Source organism: Mytilus trossulus, chromosome 7, assembly GCF_036588685.1.
Source record: "Mytilus trossulus isolate FHL-02 chromosome 7, PNRI_Mtr1.1.1.hap1, whole genome shotgun sequence".
Lineage (NCBI taxonomy): Eukaryota > Metazoa > Mollusca > Bivalvia > Mytilida > Mytilidae > Mytilus > Mytilus trossulus.
In genome coordinates, this window is record NC_086379.1 from 25,510,410 (window position 1) to 25,538,390 (window position 27,981).

The window sequence follows — 27,981 nt, forward strand, 5'->3', positions numbered from 1 at the left end:
ATGAATCTTTGTGTGCCATTGCGATTTAATGAAGTTAATAAACCCCAAACCTTACTTTTGTACAGCTTGTTCATGATACAAGAGTCGTGACATTGATTCCCGTTTGAATGGTTTTACAATAGTAATTTTGGGGCCCTTTATAGCTTGTTGTTCGTTGTGAGCCAAGGCTCCGTGTTGAAGGCCGTACATTGGCCTATAATGGTTTACTTTTTTTAAAGTGTTATTTGGATGGAGAGTTGTCTCACACCACATCTTCCTATATCTATTAACCTTTAATACAACCAACACAATATCACACAGGGGACTCGTGTATCTACCCTTACTTCTTAATATGGGAAATAATTATTTATACCGTATTCCAACTAACAGTTATTAGTATAATGTATCCCCTACCTGGTTGTAGGTTGCGGAATGCATGGTACACATTATTGCCATTTGATTAAGTTTAAGCTTTTCAATTGTCCAATAAGAAACCTACTAATCGAATTAATGTAAAATTATTGCACACATGTCCTCATTGCTTACATGGAAGTGGGAATATTCATTACAACTCTTATGTTGAAATATATAAAATATAGAATAGCACCAAAGACATACATTATACCAGCATCATATCACATGTTATACCAAGGCACTAGTGCCATAACATATAGTATTACCCGTACATATGTCATCATCCAATGCTTCTTTAATACAATTGAACAGTTGTTCACAGCAATTTTCGGTAAAAATAAAGAATAATATATTGTTCGATTGTTTCATATATAAAGTAAACCAAACGTTAAAATGAAAGAAAAATCAAAACATCGAAATTAAAAAACATAAGAATGATGTTTTTACATTTATGTTTATGCATTTTAAACCTTCAAGAGGAAAAAAAGTGTTGGAAATGATTGTCTATGGAAAGTGTAATGGATTTTATTACGTGATATATAGAAAGTTAACTAGCTAATAGCATTTCTTCATCACGTACTCCATTAATATTTAAAGTTTTGTGATAAGAAGTGTTGATTCGGAAGATGCTTAGCTGAATTAAAAAATCAAGCAACTTAATTTATAGTTTAACTTCCAGACATAAGAAAAATAAATCTGAAATTATAATTTACTGTTGCTTTTATTGTTAAACTACCTGCACTGCAAAAGAAAATAAAATAAATATAAAAAATACCGAACTCCGAAGAAATTCAAAACGGAAAGTCATTAATCAAATGGTAAAATCAAAAACTCAAACACACCAAACAGATGGATTACAACTGTCATATTCCTAACATTGTACATGGATTTATTTATCTAAACCTCGCACACAATTATATCTATTACATTGATAACGATGTGCGAACAAAACAGGTAAAAATGTCAAAAACAGGAATACAGCAGCCAACATTTTGTCAGTATTCTTCTTATCACGTATTATACTGTATTAGTTTGCAAGCAATGTTGCCAATAACTTGTTGAATGCACCAGTAGTCAACACTTCTGTGTTGACATGACTATCAGTAATGTGGTCATTTTCATAAATGTCCTGTTTACAAAAGTTTGAATTTTTCGAAAAACTAAGGATTTTCTTATCCCAGTCATAGATAACCTTTGCCGTATTTTGCACAACGTTTTGGAATTTTGGATCCTCAATGCTCTTCAACTTTGTACTTGTTTGGGTTTGTAAATATTTTGATTTGAGCGTCACTGATGAGTCTTATGTAGACGAAACGCGCGTTTGGCGTACTAGATTATAATCCTGGTACCTTTGAAAACTATCAAAGGCATATTTTTAGGTGAACATATTCTGAAGAATTGTATTCTTTCCCAGCTCTATGCCAAGCCTCTTTATTATTTTCATTATATTTCAGATAGTTTCATTTGCAGATTCAAAACTGTCAACAGATGACAGTTCTCTTGGATATTTCTAATGGGAAAGAAAATTATTTTAATAGCCCGTTAATGGTTCCATTGATCTATTTCATTGAGGTCATCCTAAAGTTCACAGCATGATGAAAGAGTTCAAGCCCATCGTCCAAGGTTATATATAAGAAGGGCGGAAGAGGAACAGATTGCCGTAGCTGTATTTGGCAAAACGTTTTTTTGTCCTCAATGCTCTTCAACTTCGTACTTTGTTTGGACCGTTTAAACATTCTTTGATTCGAGTGTCTCTGGTGAGTCTTTTGTAGACGAAACGCGCGTCTTGCGTAAATATGAAATTTAAATCCTGATATCTATGATGAGTTTATATACCAGATGGACATTCATAAATCTATATAATATAGTTATTTTTAAATGATTATTTGTCGTGTTTTAGTCTCCAGATTCTCTGAATGCAAGTGTTATGGATAATTTTACCCATAAAGATGAGAAAAATCTATAGTTTCTAAAACAAATAATGTTTTAAATTGTAAAATAATGGTGGTGTTTTTCATATGCCATTTATTTTTATCATTGATCAGCAACTGGTGTGCATTTTCATTCGAAGGAAAGGGAATACAAATATATCTTGGCACGTGTTTATTATAAAGTAATATTTTCTTATTGTCTGCTTAGTTGATTGGGGTATATATAAATACAACATGTCTAAACACCAACCCAACAATGTAAGATCTGTAAATTTGCTTTCGCAAATTGTTTGTTCTTCCCTCGACGGGATTCGAACCCTTGCTACCGAGATATCGTGACACCAAATCGCCTGAACTATCAACAGCGCGCTAGACCAAACGACCACCTGGGCTTTATGAACATAGCCATGTATCACCATCACTGCTGGTGATCTGATGGATGCATCTGTTGTAGAGTTGTCACTGGTTCAGACGTACTTATAGATATAATTATTTCTGTGACTATCTTACATTAACACATGACATGGGTAAAATCTCTTTGTTCTTACTGTGCTATAATCTGGATAATGCACAGCAAATGTGAGCATTTACCACCTCAGATATACTGCACAGTTCAAATCTATTTCTATCTTTAAGGGCAATTCCTGGACTTTGAAAGGGGTATTATTCTACAAAATTTAACAAAAAATATCACGAAGTGTAACGAGACTAAAAGCAATATTATTGTATTATTATGCTAAAACACGATACTTTGTCCAATCCAAGGGTGAACGACCTATTCGCCGCCATCCCTAAATCCGCCATCTGCCTTAATACTACGACAAAGTTGAACTTTGTACAAACATCGTACATTTCAAAATAGGAAAAAAGAAAGGTCTCTCATTCCTTTCGTTTATATATCTAAGCTGGGACATAAAATATTTCATCATATATTGTGTACAAAGTAAATCTTAAATCAGTGTTTTAAAGTCAGAAAGATAGTTAAAACAATGTTCTGATATTTCTCCCAAAGAAAAATATATCTTAGAATAGCCGAATAACAACAATCTGATTTGAATTAGTTTTAGAGTCAATGGAATTTATAACGACTTTTTGAATATCTATTCCTATAAAGTGACTATATTTTTTATCGAATTTAATGAGGATCATATTAAAGTTAGTTTCAAAACAGGGGGGATTAGCTGAAGATCAACCAGACTTCATTAAGATGGACGTGTCTTAAAAATAAAGTAGATAACAAGAAATGTGTGGGGTGGAGGGAGTAAAAGATTAGAAGGAGAAATGCATTTTATGTTTATTTAATATTTCAAATTAAGGTAATATAACATCTTTCTCGGTTCATCTTTCTCTAGCATATCATTGAGGGAAAGAAATTCAAAAGCAATTAATCCAAACTCAATAACCCGTTCAGTTATGATTTCTTTCAAACACGAATCATTTGAAATTTCACAATTTGTTCAAGTCTTAATCGTCACTAATTAAATAAAAAATTTGGAATGAATTTAACAGAAACAATAAAAAAAAATCTACCATTAAATCGCAATTTTAGAATAAGTCTTCATATTAACAAAAATTAATTCAAATCTTACCAAAGTCGCATTCCCCCCTTATTTACCATACATGAAACTCTCCTAGGATCCGTGGATTGCGGAAATCGTCCACATATCTTAAACGTTCACGTACATTGATGGCATCAAGTTTTAAAACAGTTATTGGCCAAACAAATCGGTACATACGATTTAATATGCACGCTCTGAATGACCCTTTAACACGAACTCTTACGTCGTTCGTGTTAATTAGGGTCACCAGAGCCGTGCAGAACAAATCGTATATACCGACTTGCTTGGTCAATAACTATAACTTAATACTACAGACAATTTAGCTTATATGTAAAAATAACATCTTCATGTCTTATATATAATGTACTGTAGTACGACGCTAGATTAAAACTGACGTGGAAAGGTTACACCTGGGCACCGAAAGCTTCATTTTTTATGAAGCCCAGGTGGTCGTGTGGTCTAGCGCGCCGGGTACAGTGCAGGCGATTTGGTATCAAGATATGTCAGTAGCTTGGGTTCGAATCCTGGCGAGGGAAGAATGAAAAATTTGCGGAAGCAAATTAACATATCTAACATTGTTGGGTTGATGTTTAGAAAAGTTAGACATTCATTTCAATACAAACCAGAATAAGTTTGAAATGGGAAGACTGTACGGAGTTCTACTTAACCATTCTGAAAGGGTCTGAATTTCGATCGATATAACTCGATTATAGTTTGAACCATACTTAACAGTCTGAACATGTACTCAACTATTTCCAAACAATTTTAATGAATCTAAATCATACTCAACCAAGGACCGTATCAGCCTGGTTGGGCATGAGTTCAAACTTTTCAGCATGGCAAAACAAATGGGTAATAAGCAAATTGATATAAAAAGAAGAAGCAGTATGATTGTCAATGAGACAACTCTTCACAAGAGACCAAAGCACACAAAAAGTAACCACTGTATGTCACCGTACGGCCTTCAACAATGAGAAAAGTTAAAACTGCATACTGCAACATCATAAGTATGGTTCTGACGGCAGTCTAGAAATTCTGAGTAAAATTAAGACCAATTCAAAATGGCTGAGTATAATTCAGTACAGTTGAGTACAAAAACGTGCTAATTTCAGAGTTTTGCTGCTTCGCAGTTTTGGGTGAAAATATGTTAAATAATTGAGAAAAGAAATGAATTACATTAACACAATTAATAATTTAAGAGACATCACATGAAGCGTAATAATAGATAGAAAAAATGCAATACTGTAGAAATGTTAAACAAAATATAATTGTTTCAAATAAGTTAAAGTTATTGTAAATCTATTATCATTGCGAGTGTTTGGGGTTTATATATGTATGCAATTATATCAGCCTAAATTACATATTAATTGGTTGTAAAGACGAAGCGAACGTTACAAACAGGATATACTCATATGTCGAAAATTGTACCGACAATGCTATAACAAAGAAACGTAAAACTGCCAAAAACATTACAAGTTACAAAATACAACAATAAACTTAGAATTTAGCAACGTCAACCCCAACTGAAGTTAATCTCGGATCATCCAGCCCCGGGAGTTTAAACTGATTACGTCAGGTATACAATTTGATTTGTAATCTTAAATGTTCTTTCTTTTGGCGAAATTATTCCAAGAACAAGCCAGTATAATAATATTGCCATTGATTTTTTTAAAGCCTCCATATGTAATACATAGGATATTGTCTGTTCGTACCTGTCGTTGTGAAGATAATGATATTGACATGTCTAAAAGCGATTATATCTGACAAAACATTATTTACTGCATAGCAAACATCCTGTTCCACATTAAGTATAAAGCCCCAAAACAAGTTCTCAGACATTTAAATCGTGTTCAGCTGCGTGATTCCAGTTACAATGTTTACCAGATCACTCTGGTATCTATGATGAGTTTATTTCCAAGTAGTCAATCATCACATTGCTATTGCAAAAAATATGTTATTGTTAGTACTAGAGATATCATCCAATATTATATAATGCTATGATCACCGAAAGCATAAAAGATAACGTTTGTCGTCGTATGATAAGATTATTGGGGATGCATGTGTATAGTAATTAGTTATCAAAGGTACCAGAATTACATAAGACTCATCAGTGACGCTCAAATCAAAATATTTATAAAGCCATACAAGTACAAAATTGAAGAGAATTGAAGATCCAAAAATCCAAAAAGTTGTGCCAAATACGGCTAAGGTAATCTATGCCTGGGATAAGAAAATCCTTAGTCTACTTAATGCACGATAATGTTAAAAGTATTTAGACTAAGTGGTTAGTACTAATAGTAAACTTCTACAACGAAACAAAACTTAAAAAAATAGGCCAATCCTAGAAGTAAGTAACAAAAAAAAAACGAGCTTCAAAGAAACCCAATAAAAAAGTCCTTTATCAAATGGCAAAATCAAAAGTTCAAAGACATCCAACGAATGGAAAACATGCAACTGTCATAGTCCTGACTTGGTACGTGCATTTCTTTTGTAGAAATTTGTGGATTAAACCTGGTTTTATAGATAGCTCAATCTTTTACTTGTATAAGTCGACTGTCGCATAAGATCGTATAAAGTTAGGGATATAACGGCAAGGAAATACTTTGCTTTGTGAAATCTTCAATTTTAAAAACACAAGGTTTTCTGTAAAAACTTGAAAGTGAGCTTATTTAGCTGATAAAATCTTGATGCTCTTTTGAACTTGCTATTTCAGGTGTTGGTGGTACTCGGATTTTATCGTTTTTAGAACAAAACGTTACAAATTGCTCATGATTTTTTTTTTTTTTGTCAGAAGTTTTGTGAAATGAAGTCGGGTTCTACTAGTTTTATCTACGAAGGAACTCATGAAAGCAATTATCCTGCCAAGTTATATCAAAATGAATGCACATTGTCAATATATTCAAATGATTAGAAATGATTTTCGCAACCAAAACGTAATAGACAGAGAGACGTTTTACAAAACTAGATGTCGACTAACTACATATGCAACCTAATACTGAGAATGAAAATCAAAACTACGTTGCATGCAACATTAAATGCCTTTTATAAGATTAAATGATCATACAGTGGGCAAAATGCATTATGATTTAATGATAAAAATTCCAATTTGTAAAAATGTTACTGTATATAATGAGATCCATGATGAAATTAAAAAGAATGTCATGAAAGTTTGCTCTGATTTCTAACTTTTACAATAAAGCATCTGTTTTTGTAATCTTTTTAATATACATTGCGTGTTATTGGATTCAATAAACATTTAAATTTGCCTGATTTTTTTTTTATTGGTCTTCAATTCACAATCTGATCTTTTTAATGAAACGCATGTGCAGACTGATTATAAATTGCTTGCTTTGTTTGTTTAACAAATGAAATATGTATCAGAATTGAAATTTATTCGATTAAGGCATTATTACTGAATTGTAAAATTTGTTGTTTGAACATGGAATTAAAGAGTTTTCTCTCAAATAGAGAATTTTGATTGAATACAATTTAGTTATTACAGATTCATTAATTCTCTTGTTAAAAGTCACGTTTACATGTTTCCCACATAATAAGCAGAAAATATTGACGGTATTTTCAACACTTTGAATCAAACAGACTTCGCACTGCGGAATCACGAAATTGTTTTTAAAAATATATCACGCATATTATGTTTTGGAATGGGATGTGTTCAGGTTTCATTTTTTTCGTTTCTAAAAGGCTGCTGGTATGTTACAAAGTTCAAAGTGCATATAACGTCCAAATATTCATGTACGGATCAACAATTCAATATGAGTTTGAGTTTTAACTTAAAAAACACGACTCGTCTGTTTAGAATCTCATTTAGAGTGAAAAAAACTTCCAGATGTTTCGTTTTTGCAATCCTGACTGCATGTATCAGTATTTCATTTACAAAACAAGTTTCAACTGTTTCATATTTTTTTTAACTGAAATACTCGATAAGAAAATAAAACCTAAAATGGTTGATTTGCATTATTAATAGCAAGTTTTAAATTTGAAATGCATACATATATGTAGTTTCGAGTTACTGGACCAGTTGTATTATAACAATGTAGAAGAAAATGAAACCACCCATAATGAAATCAGGAACTTAGCGAATGAATTACTTAACGTATCATAGTTTACCAGAGTTAATCATGATTGGATAAAAACAATATGTGTTATGTCCTGGATTGGTATCATCTTTGTGCATTAAATATCTCTTGTTATTCTAAAAATATTGATCTTAATATGCCCTTTTGGCATCATCCTTTCGTCTTCTTTTCAAAGTCACCTATTTAGGACTATTAGAAACAAGCGTCGTGACCCCAAAATCAGAACCAAATTACTCCGTTATGATATACGTCATGCAAGTCATGCAAAACGACTATCAGCAAACATCAAATTAATGTGCGAAAGTCATTATTTCTAAACTAAAGACCAACGAAAAAAGCTTACATATTTTTGAAGTTTTCCTTGTAGTCTTTTTCTTTTGTATTGTAAAAAATAATATCGGATCAGCAAGGATAATCTTTTGAATCGTTATCGATACTTTTGTAAAACATAATTGACAACACATGCTAGCTTGGTATTCTAACCAAACCTCCTACAGGCTTAACACGTTTATGATATATAGCGAAGAATTTCTTCAGATTCGGCTATGAGCGCCTTAAAATGTGTATTTATCGGAATTATTCCTGTTATACAAAAAGTAAAAAAATAAAAAAAATACCGAACTCTAAGGAAAATTCAAAACGGAAGTCCCTTTTTAAATGGCAGAACCAAAAGCTCAAACACACCAAACAAATGGATAACAACTGTAATATTCCTGACTTGATATAGACATTTTTTTAATTCAGAAAATGGTGGATTGAACCTGGTTTTATAGCAAGCTAAACTTCTCACTTTTTCACGATTTTTCTCCCAATTTCGTCACTGTACAACCAGCACAATCTATTTATTAATCGTAATATACATCAGCAAGCATCTTGTTGAGCAAATGATAGAAGTCCGTTCCTAGCATTGTCTCAGTTTTAGGTTTCATGATATAACTTTAATGTATCAGAAAGATTTTCTAAGATTGTTTTTCTCCTTTTTTCTGTTACTTTTTTTCTCCGATCTAGATCTATTTAGCCAACTTTCTAGGTTATTTTGCTGATTTCTCATTGCAAACAATCGAATACTGTCAGTCCTGTGATAGAACAATTTCATATATCAAAAATTTATATTCATAATTCAGACGAATGCAGTCAGTCGATATTCCAATTTCCAATGAAGCATACATTTTCTACTCGAGTGTTAAATAGAAGCCTGATTTAGACTCATTACTAACAATCATGCCTATTTACGATGCTTTAAATCAGACAGAACAATACAAACTATTTGTATGTTACAAATTCTATTTAGTTGAACAACAAAGTACAAAATATTACATCCGTTTTTTGTGTCTTGTTTATCAAATTCATGGCATTCTTGAACGGTATGATGAAGACAAGAAAAATTGTCATCAATATAATAATAAATCAAATTCCGTTTACGCTTTATAAATCAAAATACTAAATCTAATTATATTTTTCTTTTCTATGTTGTTGTTTCTTCTTTTCTGCGTTCAAAAATATTCTTATCGGTATCTTTCAAGCGGAAACCTTGGCGCGTCAAAGTCTTCACCAAGTCAGGACTATGTCAATTGATAATTTATCAGATTTGTTGTATCTGTCCATTCTATCGTCTGCTGGTCGACTTCGATGCTTGATTATCACGAAAAGATACCCCGATTTATCAGATTTGTTGTCTCTGGCCTTTTTATCGTTTGTTGATCCACGATGATCCACGATGATCGATTATCTTCTAAAGGTATCCCGATTGATATTTATTATAATTGAATGAATGCTTTATCAATCATTGCAAGAATACTTAACCGAGAACTGGATGATATACGTAATCGTCTATATTTGTTTTTCGTTTATTGTTTTGTCAAATATCAGACTGTTGTTTGAATAGCTTCATATTTTGTCATGTCGGAGCCTTTTACAGCCGTCTGACTTATACGGTATTGTGTTTGAACTTTCTGAAAGATCGTACGACGCAATATAGTTGCTAAAATCAAATGTCATTTGGACTCTGGTGGATAGCTATGGCATTGGCAATGATGCCACATATCTTTATCTTTAATATCATACATTGAATAACATCTACATTTATACGTCGTAGAAGTAAACTAGATTGTGTTTTCTAAAATATGCTAATGCTATTTTGAAACGTGATTACATTGTTTACCAAAAATAGCATCCCAAGAGCAAAATGGAACTGATTGACAACTATTCACACGTTTTACAAATGACTTTACATGGAGCAATAAATCACTGACTGTCATTCTATAATTGTTCAATTAAACAGTCCTTAAGATAGCGCTATAAGTGGTAATGATTGCTCTCCTAAAGACTTTCTAATTGTCAATTTTACGGGTTTACTGCATCATTCTTCAAAATTTAAGAGAATTTGAAGAAATATTCTCATTTATCTTACAAACGGCTAGGTTGATATTTAACGTATGAGGTTGACAAGAACCTTTAGAGGAGAATGAACTGATTGCCAATCAATGTTCTAACTCATTTGTTCTCGAATGTTTATATATAGTCAGCATGTGTTTTGACATATTTCCCTTTGAAATCCTTTAAATTTTCAAAACAGAAATCCTCATATACATTTTTTACAAGTGACCTATATATAATAGATATAAGGAGACGTTGTATGAGTGCCAATGAGACAACTCTCCATTCAAGTCCAAATTTATAAAAGTGAACCATTACAGGTCAAAGTCCGGCCTTCATCACGGAGCCTTGGCTCACATCGAACAACAAGTTGTCAAGTGCCCCAAAATTACTATTATAGTTGACACAAAAGACAACCAGCATTGATACGCAAATGACAAGTCATAGCTATGAGCTATTCTAGAGGAATCAGCCTTAATTTAACAGACTTTTATTTTCAATTCGAAGGGGTTTCGACCTCTCTAAATAATTTGTTCCTCAAATTTTATTGTTAAATTTTATTATTCCCTTGCAAGAAATTTTGAGATGAGATGTTAGTTAAGTTTTTGACAGTTATTCCCTGTTGTATAGTCGATTTGCTGTCAGCTTTTCCAAGTGGTTATTTTGTTGGTCTGTCAGTTTTTTTCCCTTGTAGTTGTTCCGTTTATCAGTTATTCCCTGTGTCAGTTATTCTGGATTATATTCTATCCGTCTGTTAGTTATTTTCAATGATTATTCCGTTTGTCAGTCAGATATTCACAGATAGTATTACGTATGTCTGTCAGTTATTCCCATTGAATATTTTGTTTGTCAGTCAGTAATTCAAAGTAAATATAAACGTTGTCCATCAATTATTCGTGGTAATAATTCGTTTGTCTGAAATATTCCTGGTTATACCATATTTTATTTATTCTGGGTGGTTATTCCGCTTGTAATTTATTTCAAAGTGATTATTTCGTTTGTCTATTACTTATTGTTCCAAGTGATTATTTCGTTTGTCTATAACTTATTCCGAGTGATTTTTTCGTTTGTCTATTATTAATTTCCATTGCATTTTTCGTTTGTCAGTTATTTCCAGCGGTTATTCCGTTTGTCTGTCAGTTATTCCCAGTGGTCATTCCGTTTGTCTGTCAGTTATTTCGAGCGGTTATTCCGTTAGTCTATCAGTTATTCCCAGTGGTTATTCCGTTTGTCTATCAGTTATTCCCAGCGGTTATTCCGTTTGTCTATCAGTTATTCCGAATGATCATTATTTCGTTACGTTAAATAGGACTGTATAAATGAAGTAATATTGTACGTAATAATTTGCCGGTATTTAAATGTCCGAGTATTTCTCTTTTGTCAATTGGGATTTACTTAAAAGCTACATATCAAGTTTCTATCATAGTGATATTCAAAATCCACAATCTTTACTTAACTTAGTGGCCATCACGTGTAATAAAATATAGATGAAAAAGGCAGACATTATGATATCATAACTTAATCATTTGTCTCAGACAGTTCATCTACCACAAAACAGATCGAATTAAGATTATATATCAAATATTGAGGAACCAAAACATTCGATGTATTTGTTTTTCAAGTATTTGATAATGGTACATTTATTTATGATTGTTACATTAATAATATCACCTTGGATGCCATGTTCAGTTTGATTAAACGTCAAAACAGACTGAACATGCTATGATGAAACTAATCTCTCAGAAGGAATATAAGAGTTTTATATGTTTCACATATCGTTGTAATACATAAACTGACATTTAGACAGGAATCAAACCGATGGTTTATACTTTTTTAGCATCTTAGATTCTTTCATGAATAGATCCGATTTTGAATTATCAAGAGAGACTGCTTCTTGTAGATAACAAAGAGAATTACATTTTTTTTAAGAAAAGGTTCTCACAAGAGTCCATTGCGAAAATCTATAATATCTGCATTATTTCTAAACTAAAGACCAACGAAAAAAGCTTACATATTTTTGAAGTTTTCCTTGTAGTCTTTTTCTTTTGTATTGTAAAAAATAATATCGGATCAGCAAGGATAATCTTTTGAATCGTTATCGATACTTTTGTAAAACATAATTGACAACACATGCTAGCTTGGTATTCTAACCAAACCTCCTACAGGCTTAACACGTTTATGATATATAGCGAAGAATTTCTTCAGATTCGGCTATGAGCGCCTTAAAATGTGTATTTATCGGAATTATTCCTGTTATACAAAAAGTAAAAAAATAAAAAAAATACCGAACTCTAAGGAAAATTCAAAACGGAAGTCCCTTTTTAAATGGCAGAACCAAAAGCTCAAACACACCAAACAAATGGATAACAACTGTAATATTCCTGACTTGATATAGACATTTTTTTAATTCAGAAAATGGTGGATTGAACCTGGTTTTATAGCAAGCTAAACTTCTCACTTTTTCACGATTTTTCTCCCAATTTCGTCACTGTACAACCAGCACAATCTATTTATTAATCGTAATATACATCAGCAAGCATCTTGTTGAGCAAATGATAGAAGTCCGTTCCTAGCATTGTCTCAGTTTTAGGTTTCATGATATAACTTTAATGTATCAGAAAGATTTTCTAAGATTGTTTTTCTCCTTTTTTCTGTTACTTTTTTTCTCCGATCTAGATCTATTTAGCCAACTTTCTAGGTTATTTTGCTGATTTCTCATTGCAAACAATCGAATACTGTCAGTCCTGTGATAGAACAATTTCATATATCAAAAATTTATATTCATAATTCAGACGAATGCAGTCAGTCGATATTCCAATTTCCAATGAAGCATACATTTTCTACTCGAGTGTTAAATAGAAGCCTGATTTAGACTCATTACTAACAATCATGCCTATTTACGATGCTTTAAATCAGACAGAACAATACAAACTATTTGTATGTTACAAATTCTATTTAGTTGAACAACAAAGTACAAAATATTACATCCGTTTTTTGTGTCTTGTTTATCAAATTCATGGCATTCTTGAACGGTATGATGAAGACAAGAAAAATTGTCATCAATATAATAATAAATCAAATTCCGTTTACGCTTTATAAATCAAAATACTAAATCTAATTATATTTTTCTTTTCTATGTTGTTGTTTCTTCTTTTCTGCGTTCAAAAATATTCTTATCGGTATCTTTCAAGCGGAAACCTTGGCGCGTCAAAGTCTTCACCAAGTCAGGACTATGTCAATTGATAATTTATCAGATTTGTTGTATCTGTCCATTCTATCGTCTGCTGGTCGACTTCGATGCTTGATTATCACGAAAAGATACCCCGATTTATCAGATTTGTTGTCTCTGGCCTTTTTATCGTTTGTTGATCCACGATGATCCACGATGATCGATTATCTTCTAAAGGTATCCCGATTGATATTTATTATAATTGAATGAATGCTTTATCAATCATTGCAAGAATACTTAACCGAGAACTGGATGATATACGTAATCGTCTATATTTGTTTTTCGTTTATTGTTTTGTCAAATATCAGACTGTTGTTTGAATAGCTTCATATTTTGTCATGTCGGAGCCTTTTACAGCCGTCTGACTTATACGGTATTGTGTTTGAACTTTCTGAAAGATCGTACGACGCAATATAGTTGCTAAAATCAAATGTCATTTGGACTCTGGTGGATAGCTATGGCATTGGCAATGATGCCACATATCTTTATCTTTAATATCATACATTGAATAACATCTACATTTATACGTCGTAGAAGTAAACTAGATTGTGTTTTCTAAAATATGCTAATGCTATTTTGAAACGTGATTACATTGTTTACCAAAAATAGCATCCCAAGAGCAAAATGGAACTGATTGACAACTATTCACACGTTTTACAAATGACTTTACATGGAGCAATAAATCACTGACTGTCATTCTATAATTGTTCAATTAAACAGTCCTTAAGATAGCGCTATAAGTGGTAATGATTGCTCTCCTAAAGACTTTCTAATTGTCAATTTTACGGGTTTACTGCATCATTCTTCAAAATTTAAGAGAATTTGAAGAAATATTCTCATTTATCTTACAAACGGCTAGGTTGATATTTAACGTATGAGGTTGACAAGAACCTTTAGAGGAGAATGAACTGATTGCCAATCAATGTTCTAACTCATTTGTTCTCGAATGTTTATATATAGTCAGCATGTGTTTTGACATATTTCCCTTTGAAATCCTTTAAATTTTCAAAACAGAAATCCTCATATACATTTTTTACAAGTGACCTATATATAATAGATATAAGGAGACGTTGTATGAGTGCCAATGAGACAACTCTCCATTCAAGTCCAAATTTATAAAAGTGAACCATTACAGGTCAAAGTCCGGCCTTCATCACGGAGCCTTGGCTCACATCGAACAACAAGTTGTCAAGTGCCCCAAAATTACTATTATAGTTGACACAAAAGACAACCAGCATTGATACGCAAATGACAAGTCATAGCTATGAGCTATTCTAGAGGAATCAGCCTTAATTTAACAGACTTTTATTTTCAATTCGAAGGGGTTTCGACCTCTCTAAATAATTTGTTCCTCAAATTTTATTGTTAAATTTTATTATTCCCTTGCAAGAAATTTTGAGATGAGATGTTAGTTAAGTTTTTGACAGTTATTCCCTGTTGTATAGTCGATTTGCTGTCAGCTTTTCCAAGTGGTTATTTTGTTGGTCTGTCAGTTTTTTTCCCTTGTAGTTGTTCCGTTTATCAGTTATTCCCTGTGTCAGTTATTCTGGATTATATTCTATCCGTCTGTTAGTTATTTTCAATGATTATTCCGTTTGTCAGTCAGATATTCACAGATAGTATTACGTATGTCTGTCAGTTATTCCCATTGAATATTTTGTTTGTCAGTCAGTAATTCAAAGTAAATATAAACGTTGTCCATCAATTATTCGTGGTAATAATTCGTTTGTCTGAAATATTCCTGGTTATACCATATTTTATTTATTCTGGGTGGTTATTCCGCTTGTAATTTATTTCAAAGTGATTATTTCGTTTGTCTATTACTTATTGTTCCAAGTGATTATTTCGTTTGTCTATAACTTATTCCGAGTGATTTTTTCGTTTGTCTATTATTAATTTCCATTGCATTTTTCGTTTGTCAGTTATTTCCAGCGGTTATTCCGTTTGTCTGTCAGTTATTCCCAGTGGTCATTCCGTTTGTCTGTCAGTTATTTCGAGCGGTTATTCCGTTAGTCTATCAGTTATTCCCAGTGGTTATTCCGTTTGTCTATCAGTTATTCCCAGCGGTTATTCCGTTTGTCTATCAGTTATTCCGAATGATCATTATTTCGTTACGTTAAATAGGACTGTATAAATGAAGTAATATTGTACGTAATAATTTGCCGGTATTTAAATGTCCGAGTATTTCTCTTTTGTCAATTGGGATTTACTTAAAAGCTACATATCAAGTTTCTATCATAGTGATATTCAAAATCCACAATCTTTACTTAACTTAGTGGCCATCACGTGTAATAAAATATAGATGAAAAAGGCAGACATTATGATATCATAACTTAATCATTTGTCTCAGACAGTTCATCTACCACAAAACAGATCGAATTAAGATTATATATCAAATATTGAGGAACCAAAACATTCGATGTATTTGTTTTTCAAGTATTTGATAATGGTACATTTATTTATGATTGTTACATTAATAATATCACCTTGGATGCCATGTTCAGTTTGATTAAACGTCAAAACAGACTGAACATGCTATGATGAAACTAATCTCTCAGAAGGAATATAAGAGTTTTATATGTTTCACATATCGTTGTAATACATAAACTGACATTTAGACAGGAATCAAACCGATGGTTTATACTTTTTTAGCATCTTAGATTCTTTCATGAATAGATCCGATTTTGAATTATCAAGAGAGACTGCTTCTTGTAGATAACAAAGAGAATTACATTTTTTTTAAGAAAAGGTTCTCACAAGAGTCCATTGCGAAAATCTATAATATCTGCAAAGAGTTTGTTTGGCTTTATCCGGTTTTAGCAAAGACTGAATGGTTAAAAAAACGTCTTTAATTAGTTCATTAAACTTAAATTTGCATTTTTTTCATCACAGAATTCTTATGGCAACACTGTTGATGTAAAGACAGAGAAATTTTCCTATAACATTTGCTTGATCCTCATTGAAGACGCAACTGTTGTTTATACTTTAATGGGAGCACTATATGACCTGCTGATTCTTCCGCTGCACATGATATCATTCCCGGTTTTGTGCATGATCTGCTGATCCTTCCGCTGCACATGAGATCATCCCCGGTTTTGATCTTGATCTGCTGATCCTTTCGCTGCACATGAGATCATCCCCGGTTTTGATCATGATCTGCTAATCCTTTCGCTGTACATGAGATCATCCCCGGTTTTGATCATGATCTGCTGATCCTTTCGCTGCACATGAGATCATCCCCGGTTTTGATCATGATCTGCTGATCCTTTCGCTGCACATGAGATCATCCCCGGTTTTGATCATGATCTGCTAATCCTTTCGCTGCACATGAGATCATCCCCGGTTTTGTGCATGATCTGCTGATCATTCCGCTGCACATGAGATCATCCCCGGTTTTGTGCATGATCTGCTGATTATTCCGCTGCACATGAGATCATCCCCGGTTTTGTGCATGATCTTCTGATCCTTCCGTTGCACATGAGATCATCCCCGGTTTTGTGCATTATCTGCTGATCCTTCCGCTGCACATGAGATCATCCCCGGTTTTGTGCATAATCTGCTGATCCTTCCGCTGCATATGAGATCATCCCCGGTTTTGTGCATGATCTGCTGATTATTCCGCTGCACAGGAGATCATCCCCGGTTTTGTGCATGATCTGCTGATTATTCCGCTGCACATGAGATCATCCCCGGTTTTGTGCATAATCTGCTGATCCTTCCGCTGCACATGAGATCATCCCCGGTTTTGTGCATGATCTGCTGATTATTCCGCTGCACATGATATCATCCCCGGTTTTGTGCATGATCTGCTGATCCTTCCGCTGCACATGAGATCATCCCCGGTTTTGTGCATGATCTGCTGATCCTTCCGCTGCACATGAGATCATCCCCGGTGTTGTGCATGATCTGCTGGTCCTTCCGCTGCATATGAGATCATCCCCGGTTTTGTGCATGATCTGCTGATTCTTCCGCTGCACATGAGATCATCCCCGGTTTTGTGCATGATCTGCTGATTATTCCGCTGCACATGAGATCATCTCCGGTTTTGTGCATGATGGGAATGTACGCGTGTTGTTCCGTGATTCTTTAGTGTATTATGTTGTGTACTAGTGTTTTCATTTTTACCATCATATCGTTATCTTGTTTTTAGCTTCTTTATTTTAGTGTCCCATTGGTATAGTTTGTCTCTTTTTAAATCTATACTGGTAACGATCGTTTACATTCAGTACTTAAGTTTTACTATTCGCAAATGCCTTATAATTCGTCCCTTTACATAGTGTTAGCCATTTTCGCAACAAATACTCAAAAAATCTTTTAAAATGTAATATCGAATTATTTTTTATTAAAATATTTCTTGAGTTTAATTTCTATTGGTTTTTTTTTACAGAGTTTGAAGAAACCTATGAAAATGCATACGTTGAAAAAAAGAAAGGTGACACATTGGAAAAAAAAACAGAGAAATGACATGTATGACAATCTATAGACCACAAATCACTACACGAAACACTAAACACTAGGCAGGAGATGCCCTTGAAAAGTCAACGACTCTTGCTCATAAAGTCACATTCACTGTTGTACTTCGGTTAAATACATTGAAGAGGCATATTTATTGATGAAGCATTTACAATATAGGATTTGTTAATATATGATAGTTTACCCTACGACATCAACAAATTTATAGTATAACACATTGGTACATGTAAATTCTTTAACCCTGTTACTTGACAGAACAAGGCAGAACTAGCACAACACAGTATTCATAGCCAGCCTAAGACGCTGACGAACTTTAGAGTAAAAAATTATGTATTGATAGTTTCTAAACAATGATATATTTGCATAGCACTGAAAATATGTCTGTTATATAAAACTACAAACTTGTCACAAAGATTTTTCTATATGAAGAGCATATGCCATTCGTCATAGTTTTTTGTAAAGGTTTGTCGTTCGTTTCTATCAGAGATAAAACCATTATTTTTCTTTTTTGTAAAATAAATTGAATTTTCCAATAATCTTTCTCTCTAGACGGAAATTAATAGAATGGCACCGAAGACAAATATGACTAAAAGTCAAAACAAAACATCAAGAATGACTGATAACTATCCTTTGAATATTCATGAAACGCTGTTGTTACTTTCCTTTTTGTGACATATTGAAATGAAATCATTACATTGAAACAGACAATCGTATAGCAGAATTTGAATATTTGACAGGGATCTGTAACCATATTGTCGCCTCTACGTGTTGAACAAGATTTGGTTATATTCCTAATTACAAATACACTGAGTACTAGTATACTGAATTGTCCAAGTATAGCAGATTAATACAGAATATTATTTATGTTTGAAGAATATAAGATACATATGTCAATAACTGAATTTGATAGTATAGAAAATAAGAAAGATGTCGCAGTTGAGTTGTTTTACATTTGTGATTTCGGGGCCTTTATAGCTGACTATGCGGAACGGGCTTTGTCCATTGTTGAAGGCTGTACAGTGACTTGTTGTACAATATCTTTTTTATTATAATAATTATTAAATTAACAGCATAAAAAGATTCTAGTCAGAATTTACATCGTCGTCTTAAGTGTTTTATTCTTTTCAAACGCTTTTGACACGGACCCTCCCAAAAAATAGAACGGAAACAAGCTTCATCAATGAACAACGAACTTCCTAACCTACAAACGAGTTGTATTAGATGAGGAGGTTCAAGACTGGTCAGTATACTTACTCGACAATCGCAAGACACAATATGCAGACCCATATAATAATGTGTCACATAAACATCTCGACTTTAACAATTTTTATTAAATATTATCAAAAGAGGGACGAAAGATACCTAGAGTAATTGGTAAAACTTAGGAATGACTTTCAACTCCAAAAAACGAACCAAAAATTCAGCAAATTCTACAACATTATCTGACATATATTTGAAGCCCATCGAATATCGTACGACCTAAAATGGAACACACATGCACAACATGATCATGAGATATTAGAATCATAAAAACAAGTGCAGATTCTTCAACTTACCAATTAACTTGTACAGTGTATGGGTAATATCATAGATTCTGGTACAGGGCTTAGACATCAAACTATGACTGTAATTGCTAAAAATCGTCAAAATTATTGCATTTTCTCTAACTATATTTTCAGAAATTTAACTGATTGAATTCTTTCAACAGTGGTGATTAAAAGTAAAGAAAGCACATTAAATGGAAGATAACCATTTAAAAAATTGTCTTAAAATCATACAGTCTCAAATTTCAAATCCAAAGATTTTTATTAAGATATGACATGTTGTTAATTAAATTTCCATTCTGGTTATGCTTCGTTTACTAGTAATACAAGAAAAAGAAACTAGTAAATAAATTATAAAATTTTCCGACAGTCTGAAATTAAATTTTCTATTCCTTTTCGTTTGTTTCGTTTTCCACATGCAGACGGAGTTTCTCTATTCTTACGAAGAACCATTCTCATTGAATTTATTTTTCAATTTGATAAGTCTTATCAACGTCAGATTGAGGCTCTCATGTGGTATAATATTCGTCCCTTGCGATTGTAAGCAGACAATAATTTCATTAGTTCTATATATACATTCACAATTGAAACATAGAGTTTGAACTTGATTGAATTATCAGTTTCATAGTGTTGACATAAAGAATTGATTTTGGCAAGTGAAAACGTCTTCAGAGGAGAAGATCGGTATAATTACTCTCTTTTGGTCACTCTTATTTTGATGTTAATTAATCGAATGGTTGTTGATTTTTTACGTCAAGTGGCAATATTCCATGAAGATTCAATAAAGGGTCAAACATACAATAAATCAGTCTGTCGTGTCTTTAAAAGACGTGAACCCCCAAGAGTGACTAAGCGAATCGAAATGTGGTAATTATTGGTCTTCTTTTGACTGGCAGTTAACCCTTGCAAAGTTAGGCGTTCGTTTTGATGTGCCTAGGATGCACAAGTACGTAGCCACGATCGGTAGCACTCAGGACGTTAAAAATGATGCCTATATTAGAAAAATGTAACGCTGTCTGATTGTAACAACTCTTTGTGAAAGGCTATATGTGGCCTGCTGCAATGCAAAATATATTTCCCTGATCAATTTACCCGCATTTTCTAGTTGCAGTCCAAGTTTCCTGAACAGGACGCCCCGATTATAGGACATACCTGTATGTTTTACCTGTATGTTGTGTATGTTTTATTGATTTATTGTCACTGCAAATGGTAGAAAAACAACTACTGTGACAATCAATCTATCATGGACATGGAATAATGTTGAGACTTGAAGTTTCACTGCGACTAAAGATCAAAGAGCAATATTTCTGAAATATTTGGTGAAAAGGTGATATACAATCAGCTATGAGGATGGTATCTAAAAACAAGATATTCGAGTTGACGTTGAAGTCGTGTGTTCTCACTCGGAATACACACACGTACAACCAAAATAGTACCGATGCTAGCCATAAAATAGTACCGATGCTAGCCATAAAATAGTACCGATGCTAGTCATAAAATAGTACCGGTGTTAGCCATAAAATAGTATCGATGCTAGTCATAAAATATTATTGATGCTAACCATAAAATAGTACCGATGCTAGCCATACAATTGTACCGATGCTAACCGTAAAAAAGTACCGATGCTAGCCATAAAGTAGTACCAATGCTAACCATAAAATTGTACCGATGCTAACCATAAAATAGTACCGATGCTAGCCATAAAATAGTATCGATGCTAGCCATAAAATTGTACCGATGCTAGCCATAAAATTGTACCGATGCTAGCCATAAAATAGAATTGCCGTCAGATTAGAACGGTCCAGTCAAATCTTTTGGAGTGACTCGTTTTCCAAATCCATCTTTTGTTAATAGCATTTTTTTTTACCTAGCAGTATTATTAACATGTAAACAAGTAAAAGTTATGCATTATTCACACATACCCAATTAGTGCAAATACTCCGAAGAAACCCGATAAGTCCGCTACCATTCTATACATCGTGAAATAAAGCCCCATGTTACTCCGCCTCCATCTTGAGCAAACGTTTATGTAAAATATTTCTTTTTGTGTGACTGTTCAATTCTGAGGTTCTTTTTGTGGTTCGCGTTTAACCTAATAGTATGTCGATTTCTTTGAAAAGTCAGAGATTACTATATGTCGGGTTAGAATTGAAGGATAAAAACGGTATATGTATATTTTTTTTTTACTCGCTCCGAAGCAGGAATATCCGATTATTCCCTAAGCCATTTATTTTAACCTATGTTTTTCTATTTTTTATTTTAGTCTGTACATTTTCCTTAATATTTGCTCCATTTTCTATCTTCTATATTCTATCATGCGAAAATACGTCAGATATTACTATATTTAATTCTTCTATTCGAAATTGTGAAAATTGCTTCTTATTAAAGCAAATAAAAACCAGACCCATACGGTGTCAAACCATTTCTTATAAATATGAAAAATGTAACGCTATGAATTCAATATTCACACAAAATAGGATTGAGAATTGAGAATTTCTAATTTTCTGATGAAAGACATGATCGATAAATGAATTTTACTGTCTAATGGAAATATGAATAGTTTTTTTTTTATTTTCCATAAAATTCTATAAAATAGCAATAACACATATATTGAACATGTTAAATCTGTTTCCCAAGACGATCAACCTATGATGTCATCTGCGAAATAGAAAATCACGATTACATTTACTGCAAAACGACTTTACAAGAATTCAATTACACCTAAACTGTGACTTGGTATATATTCTTTTTTTATGGTAAATTTTCCTACACATTTGATTTTTACGTCCCATGAAGCTGAAAATTAACTTCACTGAGAAATAAATTCGGTGAATTAGTCTAAGATATCACCTAGAAGAGTACTTATAAAGAAGATGAAGAGGTCACGTGTCGACTCTGGTTTTGCAAAACCTGCATGACTTTAGTAAACATACAAGATAGATATAAAAAGATGTGGTATGAGTGCCAATGAGACAAATCTCCATCCTAATAACAATTTATAAAAGTAAACCATTATAGGTCAATGTACGGCCTTCAACACTGCGCCTTGGCTCACACCAAACAACAAGCTATAAAGGAACCCAAAATTACTAGTGTAAAACCATTAAAACGGGAAAATCAACGGTCTAATCTATAAAAAGAAAACCGAGAAATGAGAAACACGTATAAATTACATAAACAAACGAGTCACAACTACTGTACATCAGATTCCTGACTTAGGACAGGTGCAAACATTTGCAGCGAGATTAAACGCTTTAATGATACCAAACCTTCTCCCTTTTTCTGAAACAATACTTTAACATAACAACATAGAAAAACACACGCTACAATATCAATTGGAATGGCTTAACTCATTCAAAAAACGTTAGACGTACACTTCACATAACTCAGTAGGTGCATGTGCCATGTAAATAATGTTTTATTCCGAATACCTGTCTGTTTAAAATCAAGAAAAGTATAAACATGCACTTATTTATTAAAAATGAGTTATGATAATGGACGTTTTTTTTATGACCTTGACTGGCTATACAGCCCTCGCACGGTCGGAATAAGAATAAGTAAGCTTCCTGATAAAGAAATATATACATCAACTGCATGGTCGAGTTTTTTTTAAAGTTTTAAATATGCATGAAAACACATAATTGCTAATAGCCGTTAAGCAATCATCAATATTGAAAACACGAGACTTTTCATAAGTTTCCAAACATTTGATGAACATCATATGTCAGGAAACTATATAAAAAAGAAGATATGGTATGATTGCCAATGAGACAGCTATCCACAAAAGACCAAAATAACACAGACATTAACAACTATAGGTCATCGTACGGCCTTCAACAATGAGCAAAGCCCATACCGCATAGTCATCTATAAAAGGCCCCGATTAGACAATGTAAAACAATTCAAACGAGAAAACTAATATATGGTTTAACTCTCTCAGAAAAAAGTTGACCTTAGCTGAATTTAGCTTTTATTTCAGTCATTTTTTGTCATGAAGATCCTAACAATTCTTCGCATTTATACATCCCTGACTTTCAAATGTTTTTTCGTATTTATACATTCTTAACTTTCAAATGATTAGATAAACAAAAACTTTAATCGATAATAATAATCTGTATTTGTCATATAAGTAACATTTTACTTGTGACATAAACAAAAGTAACAACAGCAATAAAATAACTGAGTTGAACACACACATATTTATATATATACAAGTAAAACTAACTTGAGTCCCCTGTCCTCAGCTCCAAAGACTGTTTTATAAAGGAACCTGTTTTTTTCACTTGGTTTATATTAGAAGGATTAAGTAGGACTACTAGTTATGATAAAGTCAAATCAAGAAAAGCGTTTCGGGCTCACGAGATTTATAAAATTGGTTATTTTCATTCTGACTTATGAAACATGGAATTATAATAATCTAAGAAAAATTATAACTTTCGTTTGCTGTGTTTATTTTTTTTAATAAATCTAGTAGATAATGTAATTGTTTTTTGTTTGTTATTTGCTTTTTGTTGTTGTTTTGGAAAGAAAAAATATACAAGAACCTAAAACATCTAGTGTAAGAGTGTAAGAGTCCAGCAATATTCGTCTTTGGTGTTAATGGTTGACCAGCATGTCCGGTTGTACTGTCTAATATTTTTGGTAGCTGTTGTTATACCTTTTATGTACGTCTATCATTCCCCGTTAATCCAAAACATATATCATATAATAGTTGTATCATAATGATTGACAATTTCCACCCCTAAAATAACAAATATACCTATATGTACACGGTAGCTTCCCTGTTGTACATGTACAATTTGTGCATATTATTTAATAAAGCCCCCAGGAGGTTAAATTGTCGTTTTTTTGTGGCAATCTTTTAATCTTATTTCGGAGAGACGTTTATTAGAATAATATCTTGAAAAGGGTGAGTTATATCTAGATTTATTCGTTTTTATTTATTTATTTGCATTATTCTTAAAATAACTTTTATTGTAATTGGATAATTCCATAAATACGCACGAAGTAAATAATAACAATATCTAAGAACATTCGATTATAAAAGATAAACCATTCAACTAGAATAATTATACAAATTTGAACATTTTTTTATTTGCCTATTTTCCTTTTTGATTGGCAACAATTTCTATGAAAAATAGCAAATCAGTGTTCAAAAAGTCTCGAAACAAATGTAAGCATTCATTTGAATAAATCAGTAAGGCAAATTGGATATCCATTTAACCAATTGGAAAAGTACTAAATGAAGACTTTTTGACTTTCTTTGACATTTCGATTTAGATTAGTGCTGGCATCTATATACGAGTAAAGGGCGAATTCCAATAAATGGGTCGTGTCACATGTTTAAAACAACCAATGCATTAAACTGGGGTTTATTCCCGATTGTCTCACTTTTTAAAATTTTAGAGTTACATGAAAAGTTCTGATTATCCAACATTATTTTATCATGAAGTCAAATGTTCTAAAATATACAAGTTAACTGTTGATTGTTTTGCTAAATAAACAGGAATTAAATATTGCACATACAATATCAATTAACAAAAACGTTTTTTTAAATCAAAAGTTTCATTCATTTTTACTTTTAATTAAAAACAATTTTATATTTCGGAATAATGAAAAATTCCATTTTTTTAAAAGAAATGTCAATTATACCGTAAATTTAATTTAATTTTTCCTATAAACTTGGTAAATAAATTTAGAAATAAAACATACAGTTTGAGAAAAAATAATGCATAAACTCATTTACATTTTACACTTAACACGAACTAGTTGATGAAGCCGATATGTTTCCATTTGTCTTTGCAATTTTACTAGACGTGAAGTTAGGGGACATCAATACAACATTCTCTGCGCTATTGTGCAAACACCGAATGTCAGATCCATCTGAACCTAACAACTTACTTTATTGACAACGAAGTTGCTGTCTAGAGTTCTGCCATATCAACCTTTCCAAGAATCACTATTGAAGGTTGTTTTCCCCAATATTCCCAGTGTCTTTGCAATAAAGAGCAGTTAACAGGAATTGTCACCAATTATAAAGAAGAACAAGGCTTTCATTAGAATTAAGAAGATGTGGTATGATTTCTTATCAGACAAATCTCAACAAGAGATCAAAATGACACAGAAATTTACCGCTATAGGTCTCCGTACGGTCTTCAACAATAAGCAAAACCCATACCGCATATCAAAACAATTCCCATCTGTCCCACATTTTAAGTTCCCAATTGTTCCACTAACATATTCCCGATTGACCCACAAAATTGATTTACTTTTTCACCTGTAATTTCAAAAAGTGGGACAATCGGGAAGACACCAAACTGCATGATGTTAAGCTTCAAATGAAAATCGGGAAAATAAGGTATTGTTCATGCACTATTTAATTTTCGGAAATATTATTGACTTTTATAATATTTCAAGATATATGTGCATTTGTATAGAGAGCACACGAAATTGTCACAAACACTTTTTTTTAAACCGGAAAATTCATGTTTGTAATGCACTTTATTTTTTACGATCTGAAATGTACAAGTTGTATACATAATGAAATCATTGATGGAACATGATAAAAGCTGGTTGAATGATTATGATTTCACTAAATATTTTTGATAACTTTCCTCGAATTTTAGTGTCATTATTGACGCATTGTAAACATACTCCTTAATAAGTTTCTATTTTAAATTGAATTCCTCAAAATAGTAAAATCTGTTATTTTCAAAATCAGCTCAAGACAGTAATCATTGAATGGTTGTGATAGTCCCCATTATTATTTATAATCCGTAACCAGTTTGTTGAGTATGTTATTATTTTTTTTTCAGGATCGTATCACCATGGGATGGCTACGTCACATCCATTCTGCTTTAGAAGATATCGACTATAGCCAACTCTCAACAAAATTTATACTAGTTTTCCTGTTCTTTGTTACATACGTCATCGGTTTTGTTATTTCTGCACTACTGTCGAAATCATCAACAACGTACGTTAATATGTCGAAAAAAGAAAAAATATTTTGGAATTCAGGATTTGTTCGTACATGCTTTTCAATATTTTGTGTAGGTGGATGTTTGTTGTGCTTATTTGTCGATAAAGATTACAAAGAAAATACAGTACACGATACAACACCGACTAGTTTTATCCTATGTACCTCAGCACTTGGGTTTTTTGCTTTTGAGTGTACTGCTTTAACATTTTCTGACATAAGTTATAGAAAGTTTAGTTACCTTTTACAACTACATCATTGGATAGGTATGTTTGTCTTATTACAAGTAGTAGTATCTGACGTTGGCCACTTGTTCACTGTGAGGTGTTTACTTTTGGAATCGAGTGCGCCGTGTACCTTTACATGCTGGGTATTGCTGAAACTTGGGAAAGGAAAAACGACTATCTGGAAATTAAACCAATGTTTATTAGTACACGTTTACCATTTTCGGTCTTTTGTAGAATTCAACATATGCTATTTAACATTTTTCAAATACCGAAATGATCTACTCTCGGTGCTTCCAGTACCAGCGTATATACTAGCTTGTACATATGTGGTGTTGCTGACTTTTTTGTTGACACCGTACTGGACATATAAAAAGACGACACAACTATATATACCAAAGGATTTTGAGTTCAGTGATTCAACCAATCAAACGCACTTAAACGGTGATGTGAAAAAATGTGCTTAGTACAAGAATATTCTAAAGAGGAATATATGTACCTTGTCGGGACTGTGCTAAATTGAAAAGAATGAAAGAAAGAGATGCCGGAAATATTGTTATATTAGATCATATGAAATCTTAGTAGATCCCTGATACATATTTTATATTTTGTTGAATATTTATGCATCTTAAATAGACAATAGACACAATACAAGGCATGTGTATAGGTTTGAACTATGAATTGATAAGAAACACAAGCTAAATAAAGAAAATATTAAGACACAAACATGTTGAAGGAATCCCGATCTAATTCTTTCATAACTGATGTCTTGTTCATGGGTTCTTATATAAATGTTCAGTTATCGTTTTGTTTTGTCAACCATCACAAGATTTTGATATTTATTTAAATAGAAATTAAAGATTATAAATCCGTGTATACCTGTATTCGTTCATGTCTGTCCTATTGTTTTTTCCTAAAATTTGGCAGACGGGAGGTAACTCCTAATCGGAATAATGTACTAAATCATATCGATTACAAATGAGGCGGGTTAAAACGTTACAAGCGTGCTTGCATGACACCATCAGGTTCATATAACTATTTTTTTTTACATCGGGATGACTGTGAGGCCATTCCAATGTATTGTTGCCACAGAGAGTTGACTTTCGTATTTGACTGGTATTAACACATTGTATAAATACGCGGCGGTGGTAAAAGATCGTAAAATATTTAGCATATTTATAA

The 27,981-nt window shown here is 32.6% G+C and overlaps 1 long non-coding RNA gene across 1 annotated transcript; it reads left to right on the forward strand.

Moving 5' to 3' along the window:
- Positions 1-24,412: 24,412 nt before the first annotated feature.
- LOC134726930 (uncharacterized) lies at positions 24,413-27,602 on the forward strand. Its single transcript, XR_010108678.1, has 2 exons — positions 24,413-24,508; positions 26,415-27,602. It is a non-coding gene; the product is annotated as an uncharacterized LOC134726930 (long non-coding RNA).
- Positions 27,603-27,981: the final 379 nt, after the last annotated feature.